We start from the raw sequence: 27,429 nt of genomic DNA on the forward strand, positions 1-27,429 counted from the left end.
TGCAACTCTATGCGAGTGCGAGGTGTTGAGATTGTTCGATTTCTCCTCTGGGACATGTACAGAGTTAGGCATAGTTGACCTTAGATTTGGGACTATGTATTTAAGGATTTCCACGACTCACCATTGCATTGATTAGGAAGCATAATAGAGGGTTCTTGCACTTGAAACAATTATCCTAGGTGGAGCATTATCCGGGTACCCCATCTTTATCGATTGCCTTACCCCCTTCTTTACTTCTGCTCTCTTACTTAATGCTTTTACTGTTGAGAATTGAATCATTGTCACACTCATTATCATTGATTTTTTACATAGCTAATAATCGAATTAAGTATTTTTATTCCCTACTCCCTGTGGATTCGATACCCGCTCACCCGGGATTATTACTTTGACAAACCCGTGCACTTGCGGGATATACGCAAGGGGACCTTGTCAGTAGGCATCAAGCAATTTAGAGAGGGTTATTCTCTATCTTTATGAGAATGAGAATGAGAGTTGTACTCATTGTTTTTTTTTTTTACCTCTTTTAGTGGATTATTGATTTTCGGGCTTAGCCCCCAGACATAGGAAAGTTATGCTGAAATGGGTAACCAATTTGTGTGTCTCCTTTCTTTTGCTTGTTTGATTTTACATTGAATGTGTGTGCTTACATTACATGATAGATTAAGTGAAAACGACCGCACTAGTACCCCTGTGTAACTAACAATTTGTAATTCAAAAGAAGCGATGTGTATATATAATGGTAGCTCACCCATCTACTATTGTGTGCACATGTTAAATTGAATAAATATTGTGGTCAATGAGTTTGTTATGTGTAACCTTGTTGTTATATAATTCAAATTATATTGTAATATAGGAGCCTAATTAATAAGGTGTATGCTACCCTTTTTTATAAAGCATTTGTGGCAACTTGGTCACAAATAATATTTATTTGCAATGAACCCCAATTTGTAGCAAAAAATTTTCATTTGCCACAAATAATAGTTGGTCACAAATAATAATTTGTCCTGACAGCTTACTCTTTGTTACAAATAATATCTTTTGTAACAAATAATATGTTATCGCAAATAACATGAATTGTGATGACTAATTGCAGCTGCGAAAAACATTTTGTCATCTTAATCTATCACATCATTAACATTTTTGTGATTAGACATTTAACTTTTTTAATCTGCACTTTGATGTCACAATAACTATTTTTTATGATAGTTGGTTGCAAAAATTATCTTTTGCGATAGAAGTAGATATGATGACATGCAACAACCATATGTCGTTGTAAAAAATATTTTTCGAGGACAATTAATACTACATCAATTGCTTATCCATGAATCAACATACCACACTGATATGTTTTAAATAGTTCATGTTTTTTATATCATTTACAATGCATCTAGCATGGAGTTTGACATATTTAGCACCTAATTAGGATGAAATTTTATTCTTTTGTTCACCACGACCATTATTTCTGTTTTAGGGAAAAAGAAGCAAATACGGTGTCGTTTTGAAATGAAACAGGCCAAGTTGTTAAATAAAAGGCTTTACCACAGCTCACAATGGGCATTATAACAAGGTACAACACCCACTGTCTACACATACCACTACCGTTATGAAGCCTTGGTAGCGTGGAATCACTGGAATCAACACAGAAGCTACAATGGCCTCACAACGGTCATTGTAAAAAGCCACAATACCTGTGATCTCGCCACACAATGCCCAGAGAGCCATGCCAGGATGTGGCTTGGAGCCCTAGAAACAACTTACTCACCACGGGCATCATAATGGCCGTAGTGAGGCCGTGGCTGACTCAATTCTATATAAACCCTAGAATCAAAGGTAGATTCTTTTGCCAAATAAGGTAGGGCAGCTAGAGTTCTGGATATCTGAGCGGCTAGAGACGAGTTTTTTCTATATTCCAATAGATTCCGGTGAGTTTCTCAAGGATAATTCAATAATCATTATTAGAGAAGGGTGCACGAAGATGTTCAGTGTCATCTTGTCAGTCTTGGGATCCTCTCACCCTCAACCTTGGTGGACCTATTGGAGGAAGTTAGTTTAGTAATTCTTTTGAATGCTTATCTATTCTTTGGTCTTATGGTTCTTTCTCGCTTTAATTGATTATTATTTGTTCTATAAGAACCTAATTCGAGAGGAATTGTATGTCTAGGTCCCTTAATTATTATTTATGAGCCTTGATTGTTTAATTCAATAAAATCTTTCTAGTTTTTATGAAACATTTCATATGTGCTTGAATGATACTTTTGTTAATGTGGATGGGAAAGATATTCACCCACATTAGAAGACCCATGCTATATTAGATCTATGCATATTCTAAGAGGTTATGCATTGCTTGATCTTTGGATTAGGGATTGATTGCCCCTTAGACTTAGGGTTTGATTTGTCCCTTCTAGTGAAATTTTCACACTTAAGGCAACCATAGGAGGCTAGGGTAGAAGAGATTTCATCTTAAGTTCCTAGTAATGTAGACCTAGCCACCAAGAGATTGGGGCTAGTAGGCTTTTGAATTCTTTTGATCCAGTTCTAGAACGATTGCCATACTCAGCGCCTACCATAAGTAATAATTATGATAACTATCATAGAACCTATAAACTCTTTCCAATTGTGCTTGACGATTCTCCATTTGTATTGTGTAATATATTGTAGAAGTAGATTAAAAAAAGAACATAAACGTTAGGCTATTAATTAAGTGAAAAGGAAGTAATAGGAACCTCTCACCATGATAGGTGCTTGTGTATAAGTAATTGATAAGTGCTTGTGTATTACTAATACGAAATATTCTTTTCTTACAATGAGCATCACTTTTATCAAATTTTAGTGCTAATACATGTGTATGTGTGTTACTTTTGTGCATGTAGAGTTGTGGAGCCAAATATAGAGGAAGGGAGTGTAAGTAGATAGTGGAGGCACTTTGTTGATGAAATCTTGGAGTGAACAAACGTGAAGACACAAGTCGTGCTCGAAGATACATGAATGTGTGCCAACCTCCATGTGCTCAAGCAATTAGATGGTTTGGAGGGGCACAAAGGCAGTCACATTTGCGTATTCTGACTTGTACAATGCTAGCAAGATCTTCATCAATGCTATCCTTGTTTGAAGAAGCGACGCGATCTAGGCATAGACATGTGTCCGTTTATGTTGCCTCGATGAAAAGTGTAGATTCAGGAGTGTTTTTGGTGGAGTACTGTAGTAGTTAATGTAGCAATTTACTGTAGCAGTTATTGTTCCCAGGCTGCAAAAAATCAGATTCCTGCAAATTCACATGGGCGTGTGAAAATTCCACACACCCGTGTGGATTCCCGATTCCAGCCCTTTATAAAGCCGTGACTTGTACCGATTTGGGGATCTTTCTTACCATCCTTTCTCCATCATTTCCTTATCTTTGGAGGCCCCCGCAGCTACGGTTTGGAAAGGCTTTGGCTAGGTTTTTGGAAGGGTTTGACGGCCTTCGACACAACATTCCTTTGGAAGATAGTTATTGGGGGAGTTTTCGTCGGCACCTATTCGGCGAGGCGTGCCTAGGCTTGACAAGGGAACCTTTGGAGAAGACGCGACCACTCTACAAGACCATCGACATGAACACCGAGGGAGTTTTATTCATGGATTTCATATCTTTACTTTTGATTTCATTGTTGATTGTATTGTGCTCCATGGAGAGCTAAACCCTTAGAGGGTACATGGACTTGTAAACCCTAGGATAATATTGTTTCATTGACCTTTTATTATGCTTTCTTTAATTGATATCTTTAATTGAGTTCCAATCTTGAATGCTTATTGAGTTGATTTCTCCCTTAGAGTGACACTAGGGTTGAGAATCCATCTTGGTAGCCTTTGTGGATGAGTGACACACTATGAGGGTTAGACAATGCTAGATTGGAGAGGGTTGAAAGGGTGAGTCGAGAGGTAGCGGAGCGTCCCTTTCCCCTCCGGTGTGATTTATCCTACCTCCATGTTCTAAGAGTTCTTTGCGGTCACAATAGAGTGAAGTGCTAAGAGATGAACTCCGCTGGGGCTTAGTTGCACGAGCAATAGAGTGAAGCGTTGAAGTAATCCATAGTATCTAGGGCTTAATTGTGACTAGGGGTCTTTTGCTTGGACCAAAGGGTTAGATGTAGATATAGGAATAGGGTTTATCACTTGGAGTCCCTAGAGCTTTTTGCAACCTTGCACAGTGTGAGGCTTCGAGACTGAGCAATTTCTCTGCCGGGGCATAGTGTAGGGTTAGTCACGGTTGACCTTAGGTTTGGGACCGTGTGTTTTAAGATTTCATGACTCATTAAGCATCAATTAGGAGATACAATGATTAGTCTTGTTGTTGAAGCACTAGTCCTAGGGTGAGCAATTTTCGAGTACCTCACTATTTGTCGATTGCCTCTCCTATCATTTATTTGTGTTATCCTTTCCTTTTCTTATTTCTATTTGCATTGATTCTTGTTCACACCACTATTGACTCATTTCACCTTAGTTAGATAGCAATATTTGTGTTTCTGATCACTATTCCCTGTGGATACAATAACCCACTCACCGGGGTATTATTACTTTGACAAACCCGTGCACTTGCGGGTCACACGCAAGGGGTGTGTTAGTAATACAAAGTATTCTTTTTTTTACATTGAGTATTACTTTTCTCAGATTTTATCGCTTATCCATGTGTGTATGTGTTTTTTTTGTGTATTTAGGGTTATGGAGACAATTCTGGAAGAAAAAAAAATAAAAGTAGATCGTGGATGCATTTGTTGATGAAGTTCTTGGATTGAACAATTGTAAAGGCACAAGTTGTGCTCAAAGATATGTGGGTGTGTGCCGATCTCCATTGTGCTCAAGCGAATACACAAAGTGGAGGGCACAAAGGCAGTCACACTAATTTGTTCTGACTTGTGCAATGCTAGCAAGATCTTTGTCAATGTGGTTTCATTGAAGACATGACGTGATTTATGGCATGAATGTGTGCCTATTTATGTGGTCTCGATGAAAAGAGTGGATTCGGGAGCATTTTGGTGAAGTACTGTAGCAATTTATTATAGTAAATCAATGTAGCAAAATTACTGTAGCAGTTACTATTTATAGCTCGTAGGAAACAAATTCTAGAAATCCACACGGCCGTGTGGATACCCAATTCTAGCATCTATAAATACCGCGATTTGAGACCTTTTGAAGCATCTTTTTCCCATCTTTTTCCCACCTTTGGAGGCGCTCGCGACTAGGGTTTGGAGAAGCTTTGGCTAGGTTTTTGAAGTGGTTCTACGGTCTTCGACATCATGTTTCTTTGGAAGAGAGCTATCAGGGGAGCTTTCATAGGCATCGATTCGATGAGGTGTGCCCTAGGCTTGACAAGAGAACCCTTGGAGAAGACGAGGTGGCTCCACATGACCATCGATACGAACTACAAGGGGGTTTTATCTGTGGATAGTATGCTTTTACTTCCGATTTCATTGTTGATCGTGTGTTGCTCCATGGAGAGCTAAACCCCTAGTGGTTGCTTGTACTTGTAAACCCTAGGCTGATTATGTTCCATTGACTCTTATTATGTTTCTTTAATTAATGTTTTGATTGAGTTCAATCCTTGAATGCTTGTTGAATTGATTTTTCCTTAGAGTGGCACTAGGGTTGAGAATCTATGTTGGTAATCTTTGTGAATGAGTGACACTTCATTAGGATTAGACAAAGCAAGGTCAGAGAGGGTTGATAAGTGTCTAAATGTACGTATTTTAGTATATGTATTTGTTGCCTCTAGCATGTATTTTTATAAGAATTGATACCTGTATTGTGCTTAATTGTGTGTTATTTGCTTTCTAGGGCACGGAAACGCCATGGAGGACACAAGGATATGATTTGCGCGAAAAAGAGAAAAAACTAGGGCGCGGTACTATATTATATTCACTATAGCAAGTACTGTAGCTGGAGTAATGTAGCAGTAGTAATATAGCATCAGCACTGTAGCAAGATCAATGTAGCTGCACTGTAGCACATGGAGAGTGTTCAAGTCAGGAATTTAATCATCGCATATGGGCTCAATGATGCCCGAGATAGAGCCCGGGATGATTACTGTAGCTATTGAAGAAGATAATTTTCTTGAAAGCATACTGGCTCAATTAGGTACTCATTAAGCCAGTATAAAGACTATTTTGAGAGCTTTTGTGTACTTTACCTACCCCAAACAGCCTCAATGAGCTCCTCATTGAGCAGGTATATCACCTTAATGGGGTCCTCATTGAGCCGGTATACTACCCATGTAGAGGCCAATTTGTGGGAGATGTTGAGGGGTATATGAGGGTATTTTGAAGGCCATTGGAGGGACTTTTTGGACGAACTCTTGGCAGCCACTACTTGGGAGAAAAAGGAGAACGAAGACATCATTCTGGGGAGTGTTTTGCCTTGAGGCTTGGAGAGACCAAGAGCTTGAACTTCAAGGGGAGAGCTTCATCATCAATGAAGGAGGAGCATTCGGCCTTCCTTGGGTTAGAGGAATTGTCATTCGGCCGACATTCTCCATCCTCATCATCATTCGGACTAGGGAGTGTCATTTATGCATTTACTTCTTATTTTTGTTGAGTTTGAGAAACTTGTTTGTATGATGGCACACTAGACCCCCAAGGCCACCGGATGTAGGTGAACCTTGGGGGGGTTCATCATGTATTTTGGATGCTACACTTATATTTGGAATGCATTGTTGTGATTTATGGTTTGGCTCATTGTATTTCATGCCTAGAACTATTATGTGGAGAAATCCTTAGTTCTTGTTTGAGTTGTACATGTAGACGTGACCTACTCGCGTGTACTAGATCTTTAATGAGCTAATAGGGGTATTTGTTGACAAACATACCGAGAAATTGGGTGTAGGTAGCCCCTCCGATCCATGAGGATAAACTTAGGTTTAGTATATCTTTGTTTCATGATCTCCATTCACTTAATGCAATGGTAGGAATATGATTAAGGAGAGATCCTTGTCATCATTTTTACGGGATTAGGGTTTAACCGCCGAGAAATTGGGGTTGAACTATTGTTGAGGTCCTTCAGGTCTAAATGACCCTTGCTATTTTGTTCTTATGCATCCATACATCATGATGACCCCTCTTGGGAATCCTCATCCCTAGGCCTATTCTTATCATCATTGCTCTCGTGATTTTCTTGCTTGCCTTGGAATGGTTATAAGTGTGTTTTATTTACACTCTTGCATGTATTAGATTAGTATACCATGCTTAAGTTGTAAGGTTGGAAAGTGAGTGATGGAGGAGTAATAGGAGCTCCTTAGCTCTGTGGAATACGATCCTTGGGCTTTTGCACAAGGTATTACTTGGCGACCCCGTACACTTGCGGGTGAGCACACTATCAAGTTTTTGGCGCCGTTGCCGGGAGCTTAAGGAATTCTAAGAAACTTCTAGCTTATTGCTCTAACCATTTTATTTTTCTTTTTATTTTCTTCTTTTCTTTTGTTTTAATTCTTTTTGGGCTTAACTTTCTTTACCTTTCTTGACTTTGCAAGGTACTGTGCATTACACATGCAAATCCATCGAATTTAGTTGCACAAGACAGTAAAATTGAGAGAACCTTGCATCGAAGACTTAGAGAAGTGGGTGAAAGCACTAGTGAAAGACACATTGAGATTGAGGATAGAAAATCTGTAATCATGGCCGAAGAAAGACGTACTTTATCCGAGTATGAAAGGTCACAGTTCACGGGAGAAGAATTTAGTGTGCATGCGCCATCCATCGCCACAAATAATTTTGAGATCAAGGCAAGCACCATCGGCATGGTCCAAAATTGAGTCCAATTTAATTGTCTTGGAAATGAAGATGCCCATGATCATCTTTCCCGTTTCCTTCAAATCTGTTCTATCTTCAAGATAAACGGGGTGACTGACGATGCAATCCGGCTATGATTATTCCCTTCCAGTTTGAGAGATGGAGCATACCGGTGGCTCACATCCTTACCGCCGGGGTCGATCAAAACATGGAAAGATATGATGGAAAAAATTTTGGGAAGGTATTTTCCTCCTAGCAAAGCGGCGAAGCCAAGGCAAGAAATTTCGCCATTGAAACAAGGAGAGTTAGAGACACTATTTAAAGCTTATGAGAGATTCAAAGACCTCCTTAGAAGATGCCCCCATCATGGCTTTGCTTCTTGGATGCGGGTTCAGATCATCTACAACGGGTTGAATTATGCAACTCGTCAATTAATTGATGCCGCAGTGGGTGGATCTCTTAGTAACAAGTACCCCGATGAGGCCGAGCAACTCCTTGAATCAATGGCAAGCAATGAGTCTCATTGGGCCTCAAGAGGTGTACCACAAAAAGGGGCCAGAATTTATGAAGTCAATACTAATGGTGCTCTTGCCGCAAAGGTTGATGTGTTATCTCGAAAGCTAGACATGCTCATGGGTAGTAGCTCGAAGTCAGAATAGGTGATGAGTTGTAGCACTTGTGGTGGAGGGCATGGAGTCGCCCAATGTCCTATTGCTAGTTCCTCCGTCGCCCCAATTGAGAATGTTGATTATATTGGGGGGCAAAGGCCACAAGGGAAATCTTACAGCTCGACTTATAATCCAGGGTGAAAATACCACCCAAACTTTTCATGGAATCAGGGGCAACAACAAAAAGATGCACCACCTCCACAAGGTCCCCAAATGCAACAACCAGTGCTAGAGAAGAGGTTCACTACTGAAGATGTACTTGCCAAGTTCATGATTAACACTGAATCAAGATTCAATAGCATAACTAGCAGTACGGATACTTAGTTCAGTAAGGTGAATGCTCAGCTTGCTCAACACGCCGGACAGTTCAATGAGATAGGCTCAATTTTGCGGAACCTCCAAGCTTCTCCACAGTCCCTCGAGCACCAAGTGAGGCAGCTTGCTAAAGCAAATTCTGAGAGGGTGAGTCGAGAGGGTGAGTCGAGCGGTAGCGGAACATCCCCTTTTCTTCCATTATGATTTATCCTACCTCTACGTTCCAAGAGTTCTTTGCAGTCACAATGGAGTAAAGTACTAAGAGGCAAACTCCACTGGGGCTTAGTTGCGCAATCAACATAGTGAAGTGTTGATGTAATCTTTAGTGTTGGGGCTTAATTATGAGTAGGGGTCTTTCGCCTGGACAAAAGGGTTAGATCTACATCAGGGAATAGGGTTTATCACTTTGAGTCATTAGAGCTTTAAGCAACCTTACACAGTGTGAGGCGTCAAGAGTATTCCTTTCCACTACGATATAGTGTATGGTTAGTCATGGTTAACCTTAGGTTTGGGACCGTGTGTTTTTGAAATTTCACGACTCATTAAACATCAGTTAGGAGACATAATGATTAGTCTTTCACTTGAAACATGATAAGTGCTTGTGTATTAGTAATCTGAAGTATTTTTTATTACAATGAGAATTACTTTTCTCAGATTTTATCGCTAATACATGTGTATTTGTGTTTTTTTGTACTTGTAGGGTTGTGGAGACAAGTATGGAAGAAAGAAACCAAAGTAGATTGCAAATATACTTTGCTAATAAAATCTTGGCGTGAACAAACGTGAAGACACAAGTTGTGCTAAAAGACATGTGAGCGTGTGCCAACCTCCGTTGTGCTCAAGTGAATATGCAAATTAGAGGGGCAAAAAAGCAGTCACATTCATGTGTTCTAACTTGTGCAATGCTAACAAGATTGTCATCAAATGTGTTTTTATTTGAAGATGCAACACGATCTACAGCATGGATGTGTGCCCATTTATGTTGCCCCGTTGAAAAGTCTGGATTTAGGAGTTCATGAGAGTATTGTTTCAATTGCCCCCTTCCACATATGCTTTTGATTGTTATACTTTTTATTGTGCTTACATGCATACATTGAGGGTAATGTGCATCTTAAGTGTTTTGAGAGGGGGGGGGGGAGTTCACATTACACATGTTCTTTACATAAGTTTTGACTGAACATACATGCTCATGTAGCGAATGGTGGTTCACCTTAGTTGCAATAGTTGTATTCTTAAGTTTAGGAGAATTTTTAACATTGAATGTTTTCATACTCTAGTTTTTACTTGAATTTCTAAGAATTTTTGTCTAATTGACACTTGTTACACTACTTTCTCATGAAACCTTGTGGAAACTCAAGTTTGATGCTGAAGGGACTAGTTAGTTTTGTTTCTTGTGTTAATTTTGTGAAAAAAAAAATGATTGAATGAAAAGAAACAAAATATGTTTATTTTGGTTGTGCATTTGGGGTGGAAAGAGCTACCACCTATGAAGCACGAAGCTACTCTCATAAGTTAGATACTAGTTATTCCCTAATGAGAGAAAGAGCGATCGCATGGGATGAGTGAAAGCTACTACCCCGGTAGAAAAAGCTACCACCTTGAAAGTGTGAAAGTTACCTTAGCGGCCGCTTAGGAAAAGGCTACCTTAGAGGATGTGTAAAGCTACTACCATATCTTTTTTTTTGTACATAAATAAGTCCCTTTAATTTAGAACTTTGAGGAGTATACGTTTGGTTGACTTGAGTGAATTTATACACACTTACACTATTTTGGGTTTGTTGTCCTTTTTTATTCGAGTTTTAAGCTAGAGCATTGATTTTTCGTATTTGGTGTTAAAATTCCCCTTACTTGTAGAATGCTTCCCTTGCATGCTTTAGTGAACCTAAGGCCAAGAACTTTCAATATTTTCTTCTTCTATACTTCAATGTATTATTTTTGCTTGAGGGCAAGCAAAAGCTTAAGTATGTGGGAGTTTGATAAGTGCTTGTGTATTAGTAATACGAAGTATTCTTTTCTTACAATGAGCATTACTTTTCTAAGATTTTTTCACTAATACATGTGTATTTGTGTTTTTTTGTGCATGTAGGGTTGTGGAGACAAGTATGGAAGAAAGAAGCCAAAGTAGATTCGAATGCCCTTTGCTGATGAAATCTTGGAGTGAACAAATGTGAAGACACAAGTTGTGCTTAAAGACAAGTGAATATGCAAATTTGAGGGGCACAAAGGCAGTCACACTTATGTGTTCTGACTTGTGCAATGCTAGTAAAATTATCATCAAATGTGTTTTTATTTGAAGATGCAACGCGTTCTACAGCATGGACGTGTGCCCGTTTATGTTGCCTCGATGAAAAGTGTGGATTTGAGAGTGTTTTGGCGGAGTACTGTAGTAGGTTACTGCAGCAATTTAGTATAGCAGTTACTGTTCACATGACGTTAAAAAATGAATTCATGCAGATTCACACGAGCGTGTGGAAATTCCACACGTCCGTGTGGATGCCCGATTCCAGCCCTATTTAAGTCACGATTTCAGCCCGATTTGAAGATCTTTTTCCCATCTTTTGCCCATCTCTTCACCATCTTTGGAGGCGCTCGCGGCTAGGGTTTGGAGAGGTTTTGGCTAGGCTTCTGGAGGGGTTCGACGGCCTTCAACACCATGTTCCTTCGGATGATAGTTATTTCGGGAGCTTTCGTTGGCACCAATTCGGCGAGGTGTGCCCTAGACTTGACGTGGGAACCTTTGAAGAAGACGCAGCTACTCTACAAGACTATCCACATGGACACCAAGGGGAATTTACTTATGGATTGCATATTTTTACTTCTGATTTCATTATTGATTGTATTTTGCTCCATGGAGAGCTAAACCCCTAGAGGGTACTTGGACTTGTAAACCCTAGGATGTTATTATTTCATTGACCTTTTATTTTGCTTTCTTTAATTGATATCTTTAATTGAGTTCCAATCTTGAATGCTTGTTGAGTTGATTTTCCCTTAGAGTGACACTAGGGTTGAGAATCCATCTTGGTAGCCTTTGTGGATGAGTGACACACCATGAGGGTTAGACAATGCTAGATTGGAGAAGGTTGAGAGGGTGAGTCGAGAGGTAGTGGAATGTCCCATTTCCCTTACGGTGTGATTTATCCTACCTCCACGTTCCAAGAGTTCTTTGCGGTCACAATAAAGTAAAGTGCTAAGAGACGAACTCCGCTAGGGCTTAGATGCGCGAGCAATAGAGTGAAGCATTGAAGTAATCTTTAGTATTTGGGGCTTAATTATGACTAGGGGTCTTTCGCCTGGACCAAAGGGTTAGATCTACATTAGGGAATAGAGCTTATCACTTGGATTTCCTAGAGCTTTATGCAACCTTGCACAGTGTAAAGCGTCGAGATTGAGCGATTTCTCTCCCTGGGCATAGTATAGGGTTAGTTATGGTTGACCTTAGGTTTGGGACTGTGTGTTTTTGGATTTCCACGACTCATTAAGCATCAATTGAGAGACATAATGAATGATCTTGCACTTGAAACAATAGTCCTAGGGTAAGCAATGTCTGGGTGCCCCACTTTCTGTCGATTGCCTCTCCTATCTTTTACTTGCGCTTCCTTCTTCTTTTCTTATTTCTATTTGCATTAATTTTGTTCACATCACTATAGATTTCTCTTCATTCTAGTTAAATAGCAATTTTTGTGTTTCTAATCACTATTCCCTATGGATAGGACTACCCACTCACCAAGGTATTATTACTTCGACAAACCTGTGCACTCGTGGTCACACGCGAAGGGTGTTGTCAAAATAATAGTCCTAGTGTGAGCAATGTCTAGGTGCCCCATCCTTCTATCGATTGCCTCTCCTTATTTCTATTACGTGTCTTTCTTCTTTTCTTTATTTTGACTTGCATTGATATTGTTCACACAATCCTTAAATTGTTTTCACTATAGTTAAATAGCAATACTTGTGTTTCTGAACACTATTCCCTGTGGATACGACTACCCATTCACCGGGTACTTTATTACTTCAACAACCGGTGCACTTGCGGTACACACACGCAAGGGGTATGTCACACCATTTCTGGAGAAATACGAACCTCATGCTCATCCACGAAATATTACTTGATGATCCATACACTTGCGGTATTAACGAACCAATAGTAATATTATTTGCATATTCACATATTTATATTTGCACATATTTCCACAAACCTTAGAGGTCCATCACACACCAATAGAGAAGGCTATATTAGGGCGAGTATGGGTTAAATACATAAGATATCCTACCATACTTTGATATCTTCTTGTGTCAACCTCTCTAATGCCATCGTTCTGTGGTAACTTTTCACTTGTGTTCATTAGAGTTACAGCGTGCTTGCATTTCAACATAGTGAACTTCATAAGCAAATCGTTTTCATATTTCTTGTTAGATACTAAACTTCCAATTGCATTTTGTTTAATCTTTACACTAAGAAAATAGTGGATTCCAAGGTCTGTCATCTCAAATTATGCATCATTTGATCCTTAAATTTATCAACTAACAACGTGAGGACCCCATATAGATTATATTATCTACAAAGAGGCACTCGAATAGTATGTTAGATTCTCCCTGAATTTTTTTATATAGAGTGGGCTCCCTCTCACTTCTGTAGAAGCCTTGATTAACAAAATATTCATCCACTTTACTATATGAAGCTCAAGGGTATTAGCATAGGCCATATAGAGCCTTCATTAGCTTGTACACCAATTTTTCACTTCCAATTTTTCACTTTCAAAAATGTACACATCCTTTTGAACCTCCCTAGCAAGAAAGGCTAATTTGATTTCAAGTTGAAAGGCCAACCACATCCGTTAATTTGCCATAGTTCGGAAGGTTATAATGTCTCCTAGCAACTATAGAGAAAGTGTACTCAAAGTCCACTCTTCACCTTTGTGAGTAACACTTGACCAAAAGTCAAGCTTTGTGTTTGTAGACCCTACAATCTGAGTGACACTTAGTCTTGGAAAACTCACTTCAACCCTATTGCCTTCTTCCATTCTGGGAGCTTGGTTAATTCCCAAGATTGATTCTTCTAAATTGAACTGATCTCTTCTTACATTGCTTGCTACCATTTTTCCTACCCTGTTGCTTCATTGTAAGTTACTAGATGAGTAACTACGAGAACAAAGGTGCAGGTGTTATACCCGATCCTAATTTGGACTTCAAATCTCGTTAAACATTTATGCATGCATTAGGGATAAAACAAGCATTAGCATTAGTAGCATTTTTGCATGCTCATACAGTGACTTTTGTGCAAAATTCAACCAAACAGGGGCAATTCCATCATTTGGGCCCCTATTTACTATTTCTTCAAGTAAAGGGGTAAAATGGTAATTTTATCATTTCTTAAAACAAACAAGAAGAAAAGAAAAGGCATCATCTTCTTCCTTCTTTCCTTCCTTCCTTTCTTTCTTCTTCCTTAGCCATAAGTCCTCTTCTTCCTCTTTAATTTTCTGACAGCTGATTTTAATAAATCAACACCTAAAAACCCCCTCTCACCTGCTCTCGAGTAAGGTAGAAAGTCTTACTCTAATTTTTCCTATGTATACTCGTTTAATTTCGTCATTCTCCTTATTTGAAACCCTTAGGATAAAATTCCATGGATCTCATTAAATTATAAGTAATTTAGGCTCAAAATGAAACGTTTGATCTTGTTAGTGTTTTGCCTTGAAATCCTTTGAAAATGGTACTGTAAATCATAGTAAAAAATTCTTTGTTTTGGTCAGTTGCTGTAGCAACTTTGGTTGTTTCTATAGCAATTTCAGAATCTTAGAGATTTTTGGGTACAATAGCACCAAAATTTTACTTTCATTTTTTTTTACCTCTTGGGTTCGAAATGAAGCTCTTCATGCTTGAACATCATTAGTATTAGTTTTACTCGAGTATAAGGCCTTTTGAGTCCAAAATTGAGCCATTGTTCCTTATAACCCTAGTGTAAGCTATATAGAACATATAAACCACAAGCATTCATGCATTTAGCTTTTTATTCTCATATTCATCTCTTCATGAATTCTATGCATGTGGCTAAGTGGTGAAGCATCTTTGAAGGGGAAAGAAATCACCAAATGATTTGTGTTTGCATAGCCCTAATAAGAGTAGTATAGTATTTCTTTACATGTTTTACTCTCTATTTCTTATGTCAAATCATATTTTTACTGAAGATGGATTTATTATAATGGTTTAAACATATTTTGTGCACTTGAAATCTATGGATGTATCTTATTAAAAACTTGCATATCTATTTTCGTTTATATTGAAAGAGATATGTTTATATTCATACATGCTTATACTCAAAAGTGAATATGGCTTAATGTTTCCTTGTGTAAACCATTATATGGTGATCTATAGTATTGTTTTTGAGAGTATGTTCCTTGAGTCCAAAATGTTGAAAGATTGTTTCTTGAGATGTAAATTGAAAAAATGATGCTTACTCATGAGTTTGGCTTTGATGGTGACTAGAGACCATGGTCCAACATCGAACTTCTATTTGACACTCAAGTGGGGGTCCCTACTGTCTGACCTAATAGGAGGCGGTGTGGTTGACCCATAGTTTACCCTTGGTCATGAGGTGCGTAAAGCCATTGATAGGGTTCAAGAAGAATGATTTGTTCATTTATGTGAGATACCCGAGAGGTCACCACACAAGGATCTTAGTAACCAACGCCAAAGAAGGCAGCAATTTGAATTTTGGAAATTTAAAACACCTTGGTGGTCCGATATCTAGATGTGGCCACAATTAGGTCGGGAATAATTTGAGGCCAGCTTATGATTTGACTAATTTTGGTTAATCTGTTGAAAACTTTATTTGTATGTGTCACTGATGATTCATGTTTAAACCATCAATTTGTTGAGTTTTTGGTTATTGTTACTATTAGAAAAAATGATGATTTTCGATAGTAATACTATTTATAAATCACTAGGAATATTCTTTTATGTCCTTAACTACATTTGAGCAATTTATTATTATTATGGAATATTTTAATACTCTACTAAGTCTATGTTGTCACCACTCACTAAGTAACACCTGCTACTTACCACTCTCTCTCTCTCTCCTCTTTCTCAAGTTACAACGCCGGAGTTAGATGTTCAAGGCTATTCACTGAGTGATTTGTTTTCTCCTCTCATGTCTAGGTCGGTTTATGTTATGGCATGTAGTGTATATAGATCCACTAGACCTTATTCTCTTGTTTTGTCATTGTATTCACACTCCTTGTATTTTCAGAGGATGGTAATCATAACTTTATACTTTGATGATGCTCTCTGTATATTATATCTCTAGTGTGTGAGAACCTTGATCTATCTTTATTATTAAGTTTATGATCATCTTAGTAAGACTGTGAATCATGATAATTAAGCCTTGCCACAACTTGTGTGGGGGATGAACTATAGCTCTCCCCTAGTTGTCACGGCGATTGTCATGTGCCTAACTAAGGTTTGGACATGACAACAGATCTCATACACATTTCTCAGTGATTTATATCTTGTAGATGCTTTTTTATATGTTTCATTTCTTGAGTGTGAGCTTTTAGGTAAGTCTGAAGGACTACTTGCACCATTGGTTATTTGAAGAGGATCAAGTTACATTGTTTCTTCAGGAGCACATGCATCACTTGTTGTCAATTCTTCAAGAACCTCAAGAGAGACCCTCTGTTCTTCACCACCATGTTCTTCACCACCATGCTTGGACTGATTCCATAGATGCGGAACAAGTATGGATCGTCCCAAAAATAATTCTTCAAATCACTGAAGACCTTCTTCTTTTGCTGGAAGGTTAGGCCCTGCTTAAGTACTTTCCCTGATAAGTAATTTGTGAAATCTCCGAACCATGGAGTGTCCTCTGATTCTGAAATTTGAACTGCATACAAGTGTTCCTCGAGAAAGAAATCATTAATTTCCTTGCTTGATGGCTCTTGACCTTCACAACCCTCCAATCGGGATAAATGGTCTGCAACCACATTTTCGGTTCCTCTCTTATCTTTTATCTCCATATCAAACTCTTGCAACAATAGGATCCAATGAATCAATCTCAGTTTAGTATCAGCTTTGTTCATTAGATAATGGAGTGCCGAGTGATCGGTAAATACAGTGACGCTAGATAAGATGAGGTATAGTCTGAATTTGTCAAAAGCAAATACCACTGCTAACAATTCTTTTTCTGTAGTTGTATAATTTTCTTGAGCCCTCGTAAGAGTTTTGCTAGCATAATAGATCGGTTTAAACTGCTTTCCTTTCCTCTAACCCAACACTGCTCCAACACCATAATCACTTGCATCGCACATTAGTTCAAAAGGTTCACTCCAATCCGGTGTGATCAAAATGGATGCTTGCACTAACTTCTCCTTTAACAAATTAAAAGCAATCAAGCACTCATCTCCGAAATCAAAGGGAACATCCTTTTCAATTAGTTTTGTCAATGGTTGAGTGATTTTTGAGAAGTCCTTGATAAATCTCCTGTAGAAACCCTCATGCCCCAAGAAACTTCGAACTCCTTTCACACTTGTAGGTGGAGGCAGTTTTTCTACAACTTCAATCTTTGCCTTGTCTATCTCCATCCCCACTTGGAAAATCTTATGCCCAAGGACAATGCCTTCTTGGACCATAAAATGACACATTTCCCAATTAAGAACAAGATTTGTCTCTTCACACCTTACTAGCACTCTCTCCAAATTCCTTAGACAGATATCAAAGGAATCTCCAAACACCAAAAAGTCATCCACGAGCACCTCCATGATGTCTTCTAGGAGATCATCAAAGATGGCAGTCATGCAACGTCGGAATGTCACTGGCACATTACATAACCCGAAAGACATTCTTCTGTAAGCAAAAGTACCATAGGGACAAGTAAACATTGTCTTTTCTTGATCTTCTAGAGCTATGGGGATTTGGAAATATCCTAACATACCATCGAGGAAGCAATAAAACTGATGCCTTGCCAATTGCTCCAACATCTGATCGATAAACGGCAATGGAAAATGATCCTTTTGAGTTGCATCATTCAACCTTCTATAGTCAATACAAACGTGCCACCCTATAACTGTCCTGGTCAGAAGTAATTTATTCTTTTCATTTCTCACAACTCTCATTCCTCCTTTCTTCGGAACTACTTGAGTTGGGCTTACCCATGCACTGTCAAAGATAGGATAAATGATACCCACATCCAACAGTTTTACCACCTCTGCCTTGACAACTTCCTTCATGTTTGGGTTTAACCTTTTTTGGGGTTGAATCACAGATTTATAGTTATCCTCCATTAAGATATTATGAGTGTAAAATGACATATTTATGCCTTTTATATTAGAGATCTTCCAAGCAATGGCCGATTTATGCCTTTTCAGCATGCTTACAAGCTTGTCCTTCTAATATGTAGAAAGATTCGAAGCCATGATCACCGAGAGTTTTGACCCTTCCATTAGAAAGGCGTATTCCAAATGTGGCAGCAAAGTTTTAAGCTCTAGCTCGGGTGGTTCCTCAATCGATGGTCGCAATGTGCTTTCCTTCAATCTATCAATTTCTCATAATTTTCCTACCCTTGTTCAAGATCATTCTCCACCTCTTCCGCTTGTGCGTGTGCATCTGAATGGCCTTCAACAACAATCACATCCTCTATCTCACAAATTTCCCGTACTAAAGTTGACACGCCCAACGAGAAAAGTTCTTGTCTTTGTTCATGATAGGACGAGTCAAACTGAGCAAGGACCCTCTCCAAACTTTCTTCCAAATGATTGCTCATAGATGCTAATGCGGACTTTTCAAACTGATCCAGCATGCTATCTAACTCACAACTCTGATCCTGAATTCTGTCAATGTAATCAATAATGGATCCTTCCATGGGATGGTTGATGGTGAATTTGTCACACCCCGACCCACGGGCCCATAAGACGCGACAACCGCCACGACAATCCCGAGGAGGGATACTCCGCCACTCAACCCTTGGGACGCCACAAGGCTGATCACGCACTTAGAATCCAACAACATTTATCACAGATATAGAGCTGAGAAGCATACTGATACACAGCGGAAGTAGCAACAATGGAAACCAAAATAACAAACAGAAATAGAGGGGTTCACAAATGCACAAGGAAGCAACAACAACAACAACAACACACAACTGATACATCAAGGGTTTAAAAGTTGTTTAGATACCAAACTATGCAACAGGGTTTACTACCCCCTAGTGGATCCATAAGTAAAAAAACCTGTCCATGACAAAAAGAACATACATGAACTGAAAAGGTACACAGAAGATAGAAAAGTAGTAAATGCCTAACACGGTGCCACACAGCCGCACCTGCTACCTGCAACAACCTGAGAGGAAGAAAGATGGGTGATCAACTAATGTTACTCAGTGAGGGGAGGTTAGCACAGCTCTAATAGAAATATACCACAATAATAACATGAAAGTCCAAATATGATACTTTACAAATAAAATAACTAGTTTAAAACACTTGAATACATATAATAGTAAACTAGCAATAAAGATAGAATAAGTAGTCACTCTACCTCCATTAGGGTTTTGAAATAGCAAGTGTGAAAAATACTGAATATAGAGTTCCAGATTAAAAGAATAAGCCTATCATAAAGCAAAGCTTCCACAATATACATGTAAATTAAAATAGTTCCCAACTATAAGTATAATAGAGTAAATAACATGAGTTCCACAATAAGTAAGAATCATACTAGTGTCAAATTGAATTTACAGGAGACTGCCTCCTAAGAGCGACAGCTGGGCCTTGCCCGCTCACCGCAAATTCAAGATGACACTATAAAAGAAACAATAGGAATAAATCTCAAACACAACATAAAGCAACACCCAACACTCACCCAACATAAAGTGGTCTAGAAACCTCCCTAAACCTTCGCCGCCGCCGCCGCTAGGTTCAGAGCCATCAAAGTACTCATGCCCTTGATGTTGACCCATCGGCTCACCGCCTAGTGACAAAGGCTACTTGATGAATATCCAATCAGAACTCTACACTCCAACCTGAATTGGCCGTGGAAGTCCGCCTATTGCAGCAGGATCACTATACAAACTTAACAATAAACACTCTCTACACGGAGTACAATAGCCACCAATAACCATCAATCAACAATGTCTCAGCCATTTCCATAAGGAAATGATAAAAACACAAACAAAACTCAAGCTTTTAACACAAATCATTAACAAAAACCCCACACAAGAAACATGGAAAATCTTACCTTTTAACAACCCAAGAATGAGTTTCAAACTTATATTTCAGAAAAACCCAAGATTTTTACAAAGAAGCCCAATTTGACAAAACAACCCCTTTGAAACACAAAACTTTTCAAAAACAAGTGCAAAGATCTCACAAACTCCATGAAGGGCCTCAATTACAAGTCAAACAAGAATATAAATACCGAATAATATCTTCAAGATCTTTAACAATAAAAACTAGCAATAAACAAGATAACATATCAAAATAAATCATGAACCCAACAAAAGCTCATTAAGAAAGATAGATTGTATATAAGCATATAAATATTGGTAATTTTCTAATAGGGTCATGCTTAATAATCCCACTCACTAAATTGATGATTTCTCTTCCTCGCAAGCTAATCCTTAGATAACTCTTTGTCTCGAGCCAACGCTTCACCTCCAAACTAAAATACAACAAATCACCAACAAATATTAGCACAAAAAGCCCACATAAAGAAACCCTTAGGTTCTCTACAAAACAACCCTAATCTACTCTAGAGTTTGCTCAAACTAACACTTTAGATTACTAAACAAGTTCTAAAAGTTTGAGCTTCACTCTAATTCAAAGAAACCAAAGAGATAACTAAAGCTTCTCGGTGCTCCAGTAAAACCAGGATTGCTACAGTACCCGAGACCAAACTCAACAACAATCCAAGGGAAAGCCACCAAGTTCTCACAATAATACAATTGCCAACTAAAATACACACGAATCAACAAATCTATGGCATCATTTTAAGCTCTTAAACACCCTTCTTTTCCCCACCAAAACTTCACAAAAATGCCATCAAAACCCATGGAATTCAAAGGAATACCAATTCCATGGATACAAGGGTGAAATACAAGGGATTCACAACTCAAACAACCTTCAAATAGCCAAACAATTACAAAGATCTTGAAAACAAGTTTCCAAGGAAGAGTATGAGAGTGAAATAACCATTTCAAGAGCTAAAAACACAAGCACAACATAGAAGATTCATGCCTTATCCAAACAAATGAAAGGAAATGATCATTACCTTCTAAACTTCAAATCAAACAAGATTGGGCATGAAAAAGAAATGGGCAGCCCTAGGGATGAAGAAGAGAAGGGTTAAGAGATGAATGAGAAGCTTAGCCTCTAAGGAACCTTGCATTTAAAGCAATGGATAAGGTTTTAAGGGGAAATGACCATTTCGCCCCTTAAGCTTCAATATATTAACCAAAATGCCATGGACTTCAAAAAATGACTAAGTTACCCTCATTCTTATGAAACAAAGACTAGAGTGAATAATCATTTGGCAAAAGACAATAATGCCCTTGTATATTCAAGAAAAGACATTGGTGAGTAAGCTTGGGTGATAATTACTTAAATGACCCTAACTAACCCAACAAAGGCCGTGGAAACCCTCTACCCTCCTAATGGCCAAGAAAAAGAAAATAGGAAGAAGAACAGTGATGAGCCAGGTATCACAAAATTGCTCTTGCAGGAAATAAAATGAAGTGGACTGTACTGTAAACAACTGATTTTTCTATTCTATATCTTCAACTATTCTCGTGATTGTGTCAAATAATTCGGGTATGTTGATCATTTTTCCTGAAATCAACGAAAAAGAAACAAATTTGAATGATGGAAGAATAAGAAAATGTAAAATAGAATAGATGATGAATAGCTAAAATAGCAAAGTGCAAAGTGCTTCTAAAATGCCTATTCCCTGGTAACAACGCCAAAAACTTGACAACACCCTTTGCGTGTTGACTGCAAGTGCACAGGTTTGTCGAAGTAATAATACCCTACTGAGTGGGTAATCATATCCATAGGGAATAGTGATAAGAAACACAAAGATTGCTATCTAACTAAAGTGAAGATGAATCAATAGTAGTGTGAATAAGAATCAATACAAATAGAAACAAGTAAAGAAAATTAAACGCAAGTAAATGATAGGAGAGGCAATCGACAAAAAGTGGGGCACCTGGACATTGCTCATCCTAAAACTAATGTTTCCAGTGCAAGACCAATCACTATGTCTCCTAATTGATATTTAATGAGTTGTGGAAATCCTAAAACACATGGTCCCAAACCTAAGGTCAACCGTGACTAACCCTACACTATGCCCCGGTGGAAAAATTGCTCAGTCTCGACGCCCCACACTATGTAAGGTTGCTTAAAGATCTAGTGACTCCAAGTGATAAAAACTATCCTAAATGTAGATCTAACCCTTTGGTCCAGGCGAAAGACCCTAGATACTAAGGATTGCTTCAACGCTTCACTCTGTTGCTCGCGCAACTAAGCCCCAGCGGAGTTCGTCTCTTAGCACTTCACTCTATTGTAACCATAAAAAACTCTTGGAACACGGAGGTAGGATAAATCACACCGGGGAAAAGGGGATGTTCCTCTACCTCTCGACTCACCCTCTCAACCCTCTCCAACTTAGCATTGTCTAACCCGCATGGTGTGTCACTCATTCACAAAGGTTACCAAGATGGATTCTCAACCCTAATGTCACTCTAAGGGAAAATCAACTCAACATGCATTCAAGATTGGAACTCAATTAAAGACATTAATTAAATAAAGCATAATAAGAGGTCAATGAAACAATAACATCCTAGGGTCTACAAATCCAAGTACTATCTAGGGGTTTAGCTCTCCATGGAGCAAGATACAATCAATAATGAAATTAAATGTAAAAGTATGCAATCCATGAATAAAACCCCCTTGGTGTTCATGTCGATGGTCTTGTGGAGTGGCCGCGTCTTCTCCAAAGGTTCCCTCGTCAAGCCTAGGGCACACCTCGTCGGATCGGTGCTGACGAAAGCTCCCCTAATAACTCTCTTTCTAAGGAACACGGTGTCAAAGGCCGTCAAACTTCTCCAAAGGCCTAGCCAAAGCCTCTCCAAACCCTAGCTGCGAGTGCCTTCAAAGGTAGTGAAGAGATGGGCAAAAGATGGGAAAAAGATTCTCCAATCAGGCTGAAATTGTGACTTAAATAGGGCTAGAATCAGGATTCACACGGGTGTATGGAATTTCCACAGGCCCGTGTGAAACTGTAGGAATTCTTTTTTTCAACGGCCTGTGAACAGTAACTACTACAGTACATTACTACAGTGATTTGCTGTAGTAACCTGCTATAGTACTCTGCCAAAAACACTCCCAAATCTACACTTCTTATTGAGACAACATAAACATGCACACGTCCATGCTGTAGATCATGTTGCTTCTTCAATGAAAGATAACATTGACGAAGATCTTACTAACATTGCACAAGTCGGAACACATAAATGTGACTGCCTTTGTTCCCTTCCAAACCATGTAATTGCTTAAGCACATGGAGGTTGGCACACATTCACGTATCTTTGAGCACAACTTGTGTCTTCGTATTTGTTCACTCCAAGATTTCATCAACAAAGTGCATTAGCAATCTACTTTGGCTTATTTCCTCTGTACTTGTCTCCATAACCCTTAATGCACAAAAGAACACAAATACACATGTAGTAGCGATAAAATTTGAGAAAGGTAATGCTCGTTGTAAGAAAAGAATACTTCGTATTACTAATACACAAGTAATTATCAATCATACCCACTAGCAGTGCTTAGATAACACCAATAAAACTCTAAGGACTCCCCTGCTGGACACTCGACTAGAAGGGCATCATACTCTTGTGTTCAAGTAAATGCCTCATTATAAAGTCGTAGATGAACTAAAAACTCCATCAGCCTCATATGGTACAAGGCACCGAACACCTGGAACTGAACATTATTGACCCTATGGAAGCTGATCATCCCCCAATCGAGCTCAAAAGTCGTGAGGAACTCTAACGTTAGCTCTCTGTAAGTGGTATTTGGGATAGAGAAGAGCTAACACCAGACCCCCACACGTAAGAATCCTTGGACCTCTTAATGAGTCCTATATCATGTAACACATCCCGATCAATCTCCCAGGACTCGCTGATATGTCTGGTGCATAAATGGTTGTACCGAAGTTGATGGGCTAGTACACCAAACTAGGGCCTCATAGGGGCAGCCTGGGAACTGCTCTCACCCCTGGCTCTCTTAGGCATGAGTCTAGATGTAATAGTCTTCTTCCTTAGTATAATCCTGTGATGAGTGCATTTTATATAAACATTTTATATTTACTATTGTGTGTTTTACTTTTCCTTTTAGTATGTTTTTATGATAAATTGATGCTACTTGAGGTGTGTATACTAAACGTTGTAGATAATTGAGGTTCGGACTAAAAGGAACAAAAGAGACCAATTTTGATGCAAAACAACGTTGGAATATAAGTTTTAAGTCAACCAAGATCCGGAGCACACCCATGCTCAGAAGTACGGTCAAAAGCACGGGAGTGCTGAACCCGTGTGCATTTTACTGAAGTCTGCACATAATTGAGAGCATGCTTTCACTGTCCCTAACACGATCATGATGAGGAAGCACGGTCAATAAGCATGGGCATGCTTACCCCCGTGTTTTTTACTGGAAATCTCATTAGAATATCAGCAGGGTCACTGTGCTCCTAGAACGAGCATGCTCTCCCAGCAAACGCAGTAAGCATAGGTGTGCTTTACCCCTTGTGATTTACTGGTTTTGCGCCAAAATCAACCCCTAGGATCTGGAGCCAAGCACACCCACCAGCACAAGTGTGCTTACATCAGGAAAGGGTTATTTAAGCCCTAAAGTTAGATTTTGAAGATCATCTTCTTATCTCTTTCTTGAGGTGCAGGTTAGGATAGACGTTATCACCATTCAGAGCTAGATCTAGGGTGGAGACAAGCGTGGAAAAGGAGAATCATGAGATTGCCCATAAGGCCTCTCTAGATGGCTTATGGGCATCCTTGCGGCCATAAGGGTGCCCGCAAGGCCTTGAAATTTCAGCCTATACACATTTTTTCCTTGCAACTTATGCACAATCAATGCACCAATGATTTCAACATAAACTCACACAAGAATTTGCATTTGAATGACATAAAATCAATGGACAAAACCTAGAAATTCAAGAACACGCATGGATTCAACTCAAGAAAACAAAACAAACATTCTAATATTTTAATGATAACAAGCAAAAAGCAAAAACAACAACATAATACCAACACAAGTTATCACACAACTAGAATACGAAAATTGAAAGAACATGAATTTGAAAGCTTGGGTTACCTCCCAAGAAGCGATTGTTTAATGTCATTAGCTCGACGTACCTCTTTCTTACCTAAGGAAGCTTGAAAATGGTGTGTTCATCCAGGCTAGAAATTGCATAGGAACTACCAAGAAATACAGAAACTTACCTTCTGGGATGATGCAAATTTGGAGGTCAAGCATGAGTTACCTTTTGGTCTCCATGGAAAAAGCTTGGGCCTGGAGTTGTGCAATTTAAACTTGGGAGGCTCCTTAGATGGCTTAAGCATCCTCTCCACTTCTTCTTTGGTCCCGGCAAGAATTCCTTTGAGTACCCCACCACAAAGTTGCTTGGGCCTCCATGGAAAAAGGTTCGGTCGAGAATTGTTTAAGCTCTGCATGGGCGGGTCCTTGGATGGTTTCAACCTCCTACCCGCATTTTCTTCCTCGACCCACATCAAATTGCCTTGAACCACCCATAAGTGTTGTTTGGGTCTCCAAGGGAACAAGTTTGGTTGAGAACTTGTCAAGCTTTGGACAGGTGGATCAATTGGAGGCTTCAACATCCTATCCACAATTTTTTCTCAACCTTATTGTGATGAACTTCAATTACCCATAAAATTTGCTTGGGCCGCCAAGAAAAAGTTTTTGGTTGGGAATTGTCCAAGCCCGGCATTGGTGGGTTCAATGATAATCTTTGCTTCCTTCTTACATCTTCAAATACAATTCCTGGAATTTTGTTTTTGCACTTGACCAAAATGGGTAGATTGATGGGAAGGTCAATATTGAGGCAAGTGGCTTCTTCAATAGTGGTCGATTGAGCTTCTTCCACTTCCTCACATGTTTCCATATCCATGATGTCATCCTCCACCTTTTCTTCTTCAATGGCATCTATAGGTAGGACTTCTACCGCTTGTTCATTGTTCTTCTCCTAATCAAAGGTTTCCTGGAGAAGTTTTCCCAATTGATTCCCAATTCTTTCTATAGATGCATGAAAACAATCAACTATGGCTTTGATGAGTTTCAATCTGATTTCATTGGTTTTTAGTTCGGATTCAATGGCTTCAAATTTTCCTTGAGTTTCCATCATGAACTTTGCCAAGACCTCCTCAGTACTATATTTCCTTTTTAGTGGTTGTTCACTATGAGCAAGTGGAGGATGATAATCCCACTGATCTTGATAGGGGGATTCTTGTAGCAATTCATTGCGGGGATATTCCCATTGTTATGTATGATGATGTGAAGAAAAATTTGTGCGTCCTCCTGCATATGGATTATAGGAATTATGATCCGAATAGCTTGGGCTTGCTTTCATAGCAAAAATTTTTTCCATCTTTTCTTCAAGTGCATAGATTTTTGCGGTATCTGTGGCCATCCGTTGCTCAAGTGCATAAATCTTCACACCCAAAAGTTTTTCTTCGAAGTCCATGGCCCTGTGTATAAAAAAAACAAAACAAAAATCAATAAGCTAACAAAGAACTTAAAAGAAAAGCAAAACAACCAAATATGCACAAACGGATAAGAAATATATAGAAGGGCAAATATTTACATAAAGAAAGAAAACCGACTATAGCAGTGAGCTAGAGGTTTTCCTAGCATCCTTGGAGTTCCCCGGCAATGGCACCAAAAACTTGATGAGTCCGCAAGTGCACAGGTCGTCAAGTAATACCTTGTGCGTGACACAGGGGTCGTATTCCCTGGGGTCCCAAGAGCTGCTATTACTTCCCCCTAGACGGCACTGTCTAATCTAACAAGTATAGGTTTATAACAAAGTAAGAAAATAACAAATAAGAAAACTATGAACATAATGGACTTAGGTAACCATCTAAGCAATCAAATAGAACAAGTAACAATCAAATTGCGAGGTTTCCAGGCAAGGATCCCCTCAAAACTACTAAAGCTATATGGATACTAGAATTACACAGGAAATGGTGGTTGGACAAGAGACATCCTAAAGTAGATTACTCCGATGGTCACGGTGATAACCCCTAATCCCATATGAGTATTGGGTCAAAATCGTGACAACGCCCCTTGCGTGTGACCCGCAAGTGCACGGGTTGGTCGAAGTAATAAATCCCAGGTGAGTGGGTATCGTATCCACAGGGAATAATGAATAGAAACACAATGATTGCTATTTAACTATGATGAGAATGAATTGATGGCAGTGTGAATAAAATTGATATAAAAAGAGATAAAAGAAACAAGAGAGAGAGGCACGATAAAATGAGAGAAAAGGCAATCGATGTAAATGAGGTACTCGGATATTGTTCCGACTAGGACAATCGTTTCAAGTGTAAAACCCTCTATTATGCTTTCTAACTAATGCATTAATGAGTCATGGAGATCCTTTAATACATGGTCCCAAATTTAAGG

At 39.0% G+C, this 27,429-nt stretch overlaps 1 long non-coding RNA gene and 1 other non-coding gene across 3 annotated transcripts; both read right to left on the reverse strand.

Moving 5' to 3' along the window:
* Positions 1 to 8,020: 8,020 nt before the first annotated feature.
* Positions 8,021 to 8,127, reverse strand: LOC120271363. The gene has a single exon (XR_005539975.1). It is a non-coding gene; the product is annotated as a small nucleolar RNA R71 (small nucleolar RNA).
* A 10,743-nt stretch (positions 8,128 to 18,870) lies between these two features.
* Positions 18,871 to 21,067, reverse strand: LOC120270782. Of its 2 annotated transcripts, XR_005539683.1 has the most exons (4): positions 20,987 to 21,067; positions 20,302 to 20,377; positions 19,580 to 19,779; positions 18,871 to 19,063 (listed from the first exon to the last, which is right to left on the reverse strand). It is a non-coding gene; the product is annotated as an uncharacterized LOC120270782 (long non-coding RNA). The 2 variants fall into 2 exon arrangements; XR_005539682.1 differs by having other exon boundaries at positions 19,580 to 20,377.
* Between the last annotated feature and the right edge of the window lie 6,362 nt (positions 21,068 to 27,429).

The sequence above is a fragment of the Dioscorea cayenensis genome, chromosome 10, assembly GCF_009730915.1.
Source record: "Dioscorea cayenensis subsp. rotundata cultivar TDr96_F1 chromosome 10, TDr96_F1_v2_PseudoChromosome.rev07_lg8_w22 25.fasta, whole genome shotgun sequence".
Lineage (NCBI taxonomy): Eukaryota > Viridiplantae > Streptophyta > Magnoliopsida > Dioscoreales > Dioscoreaceae > Dioscorea > Dioscorea cayenensis.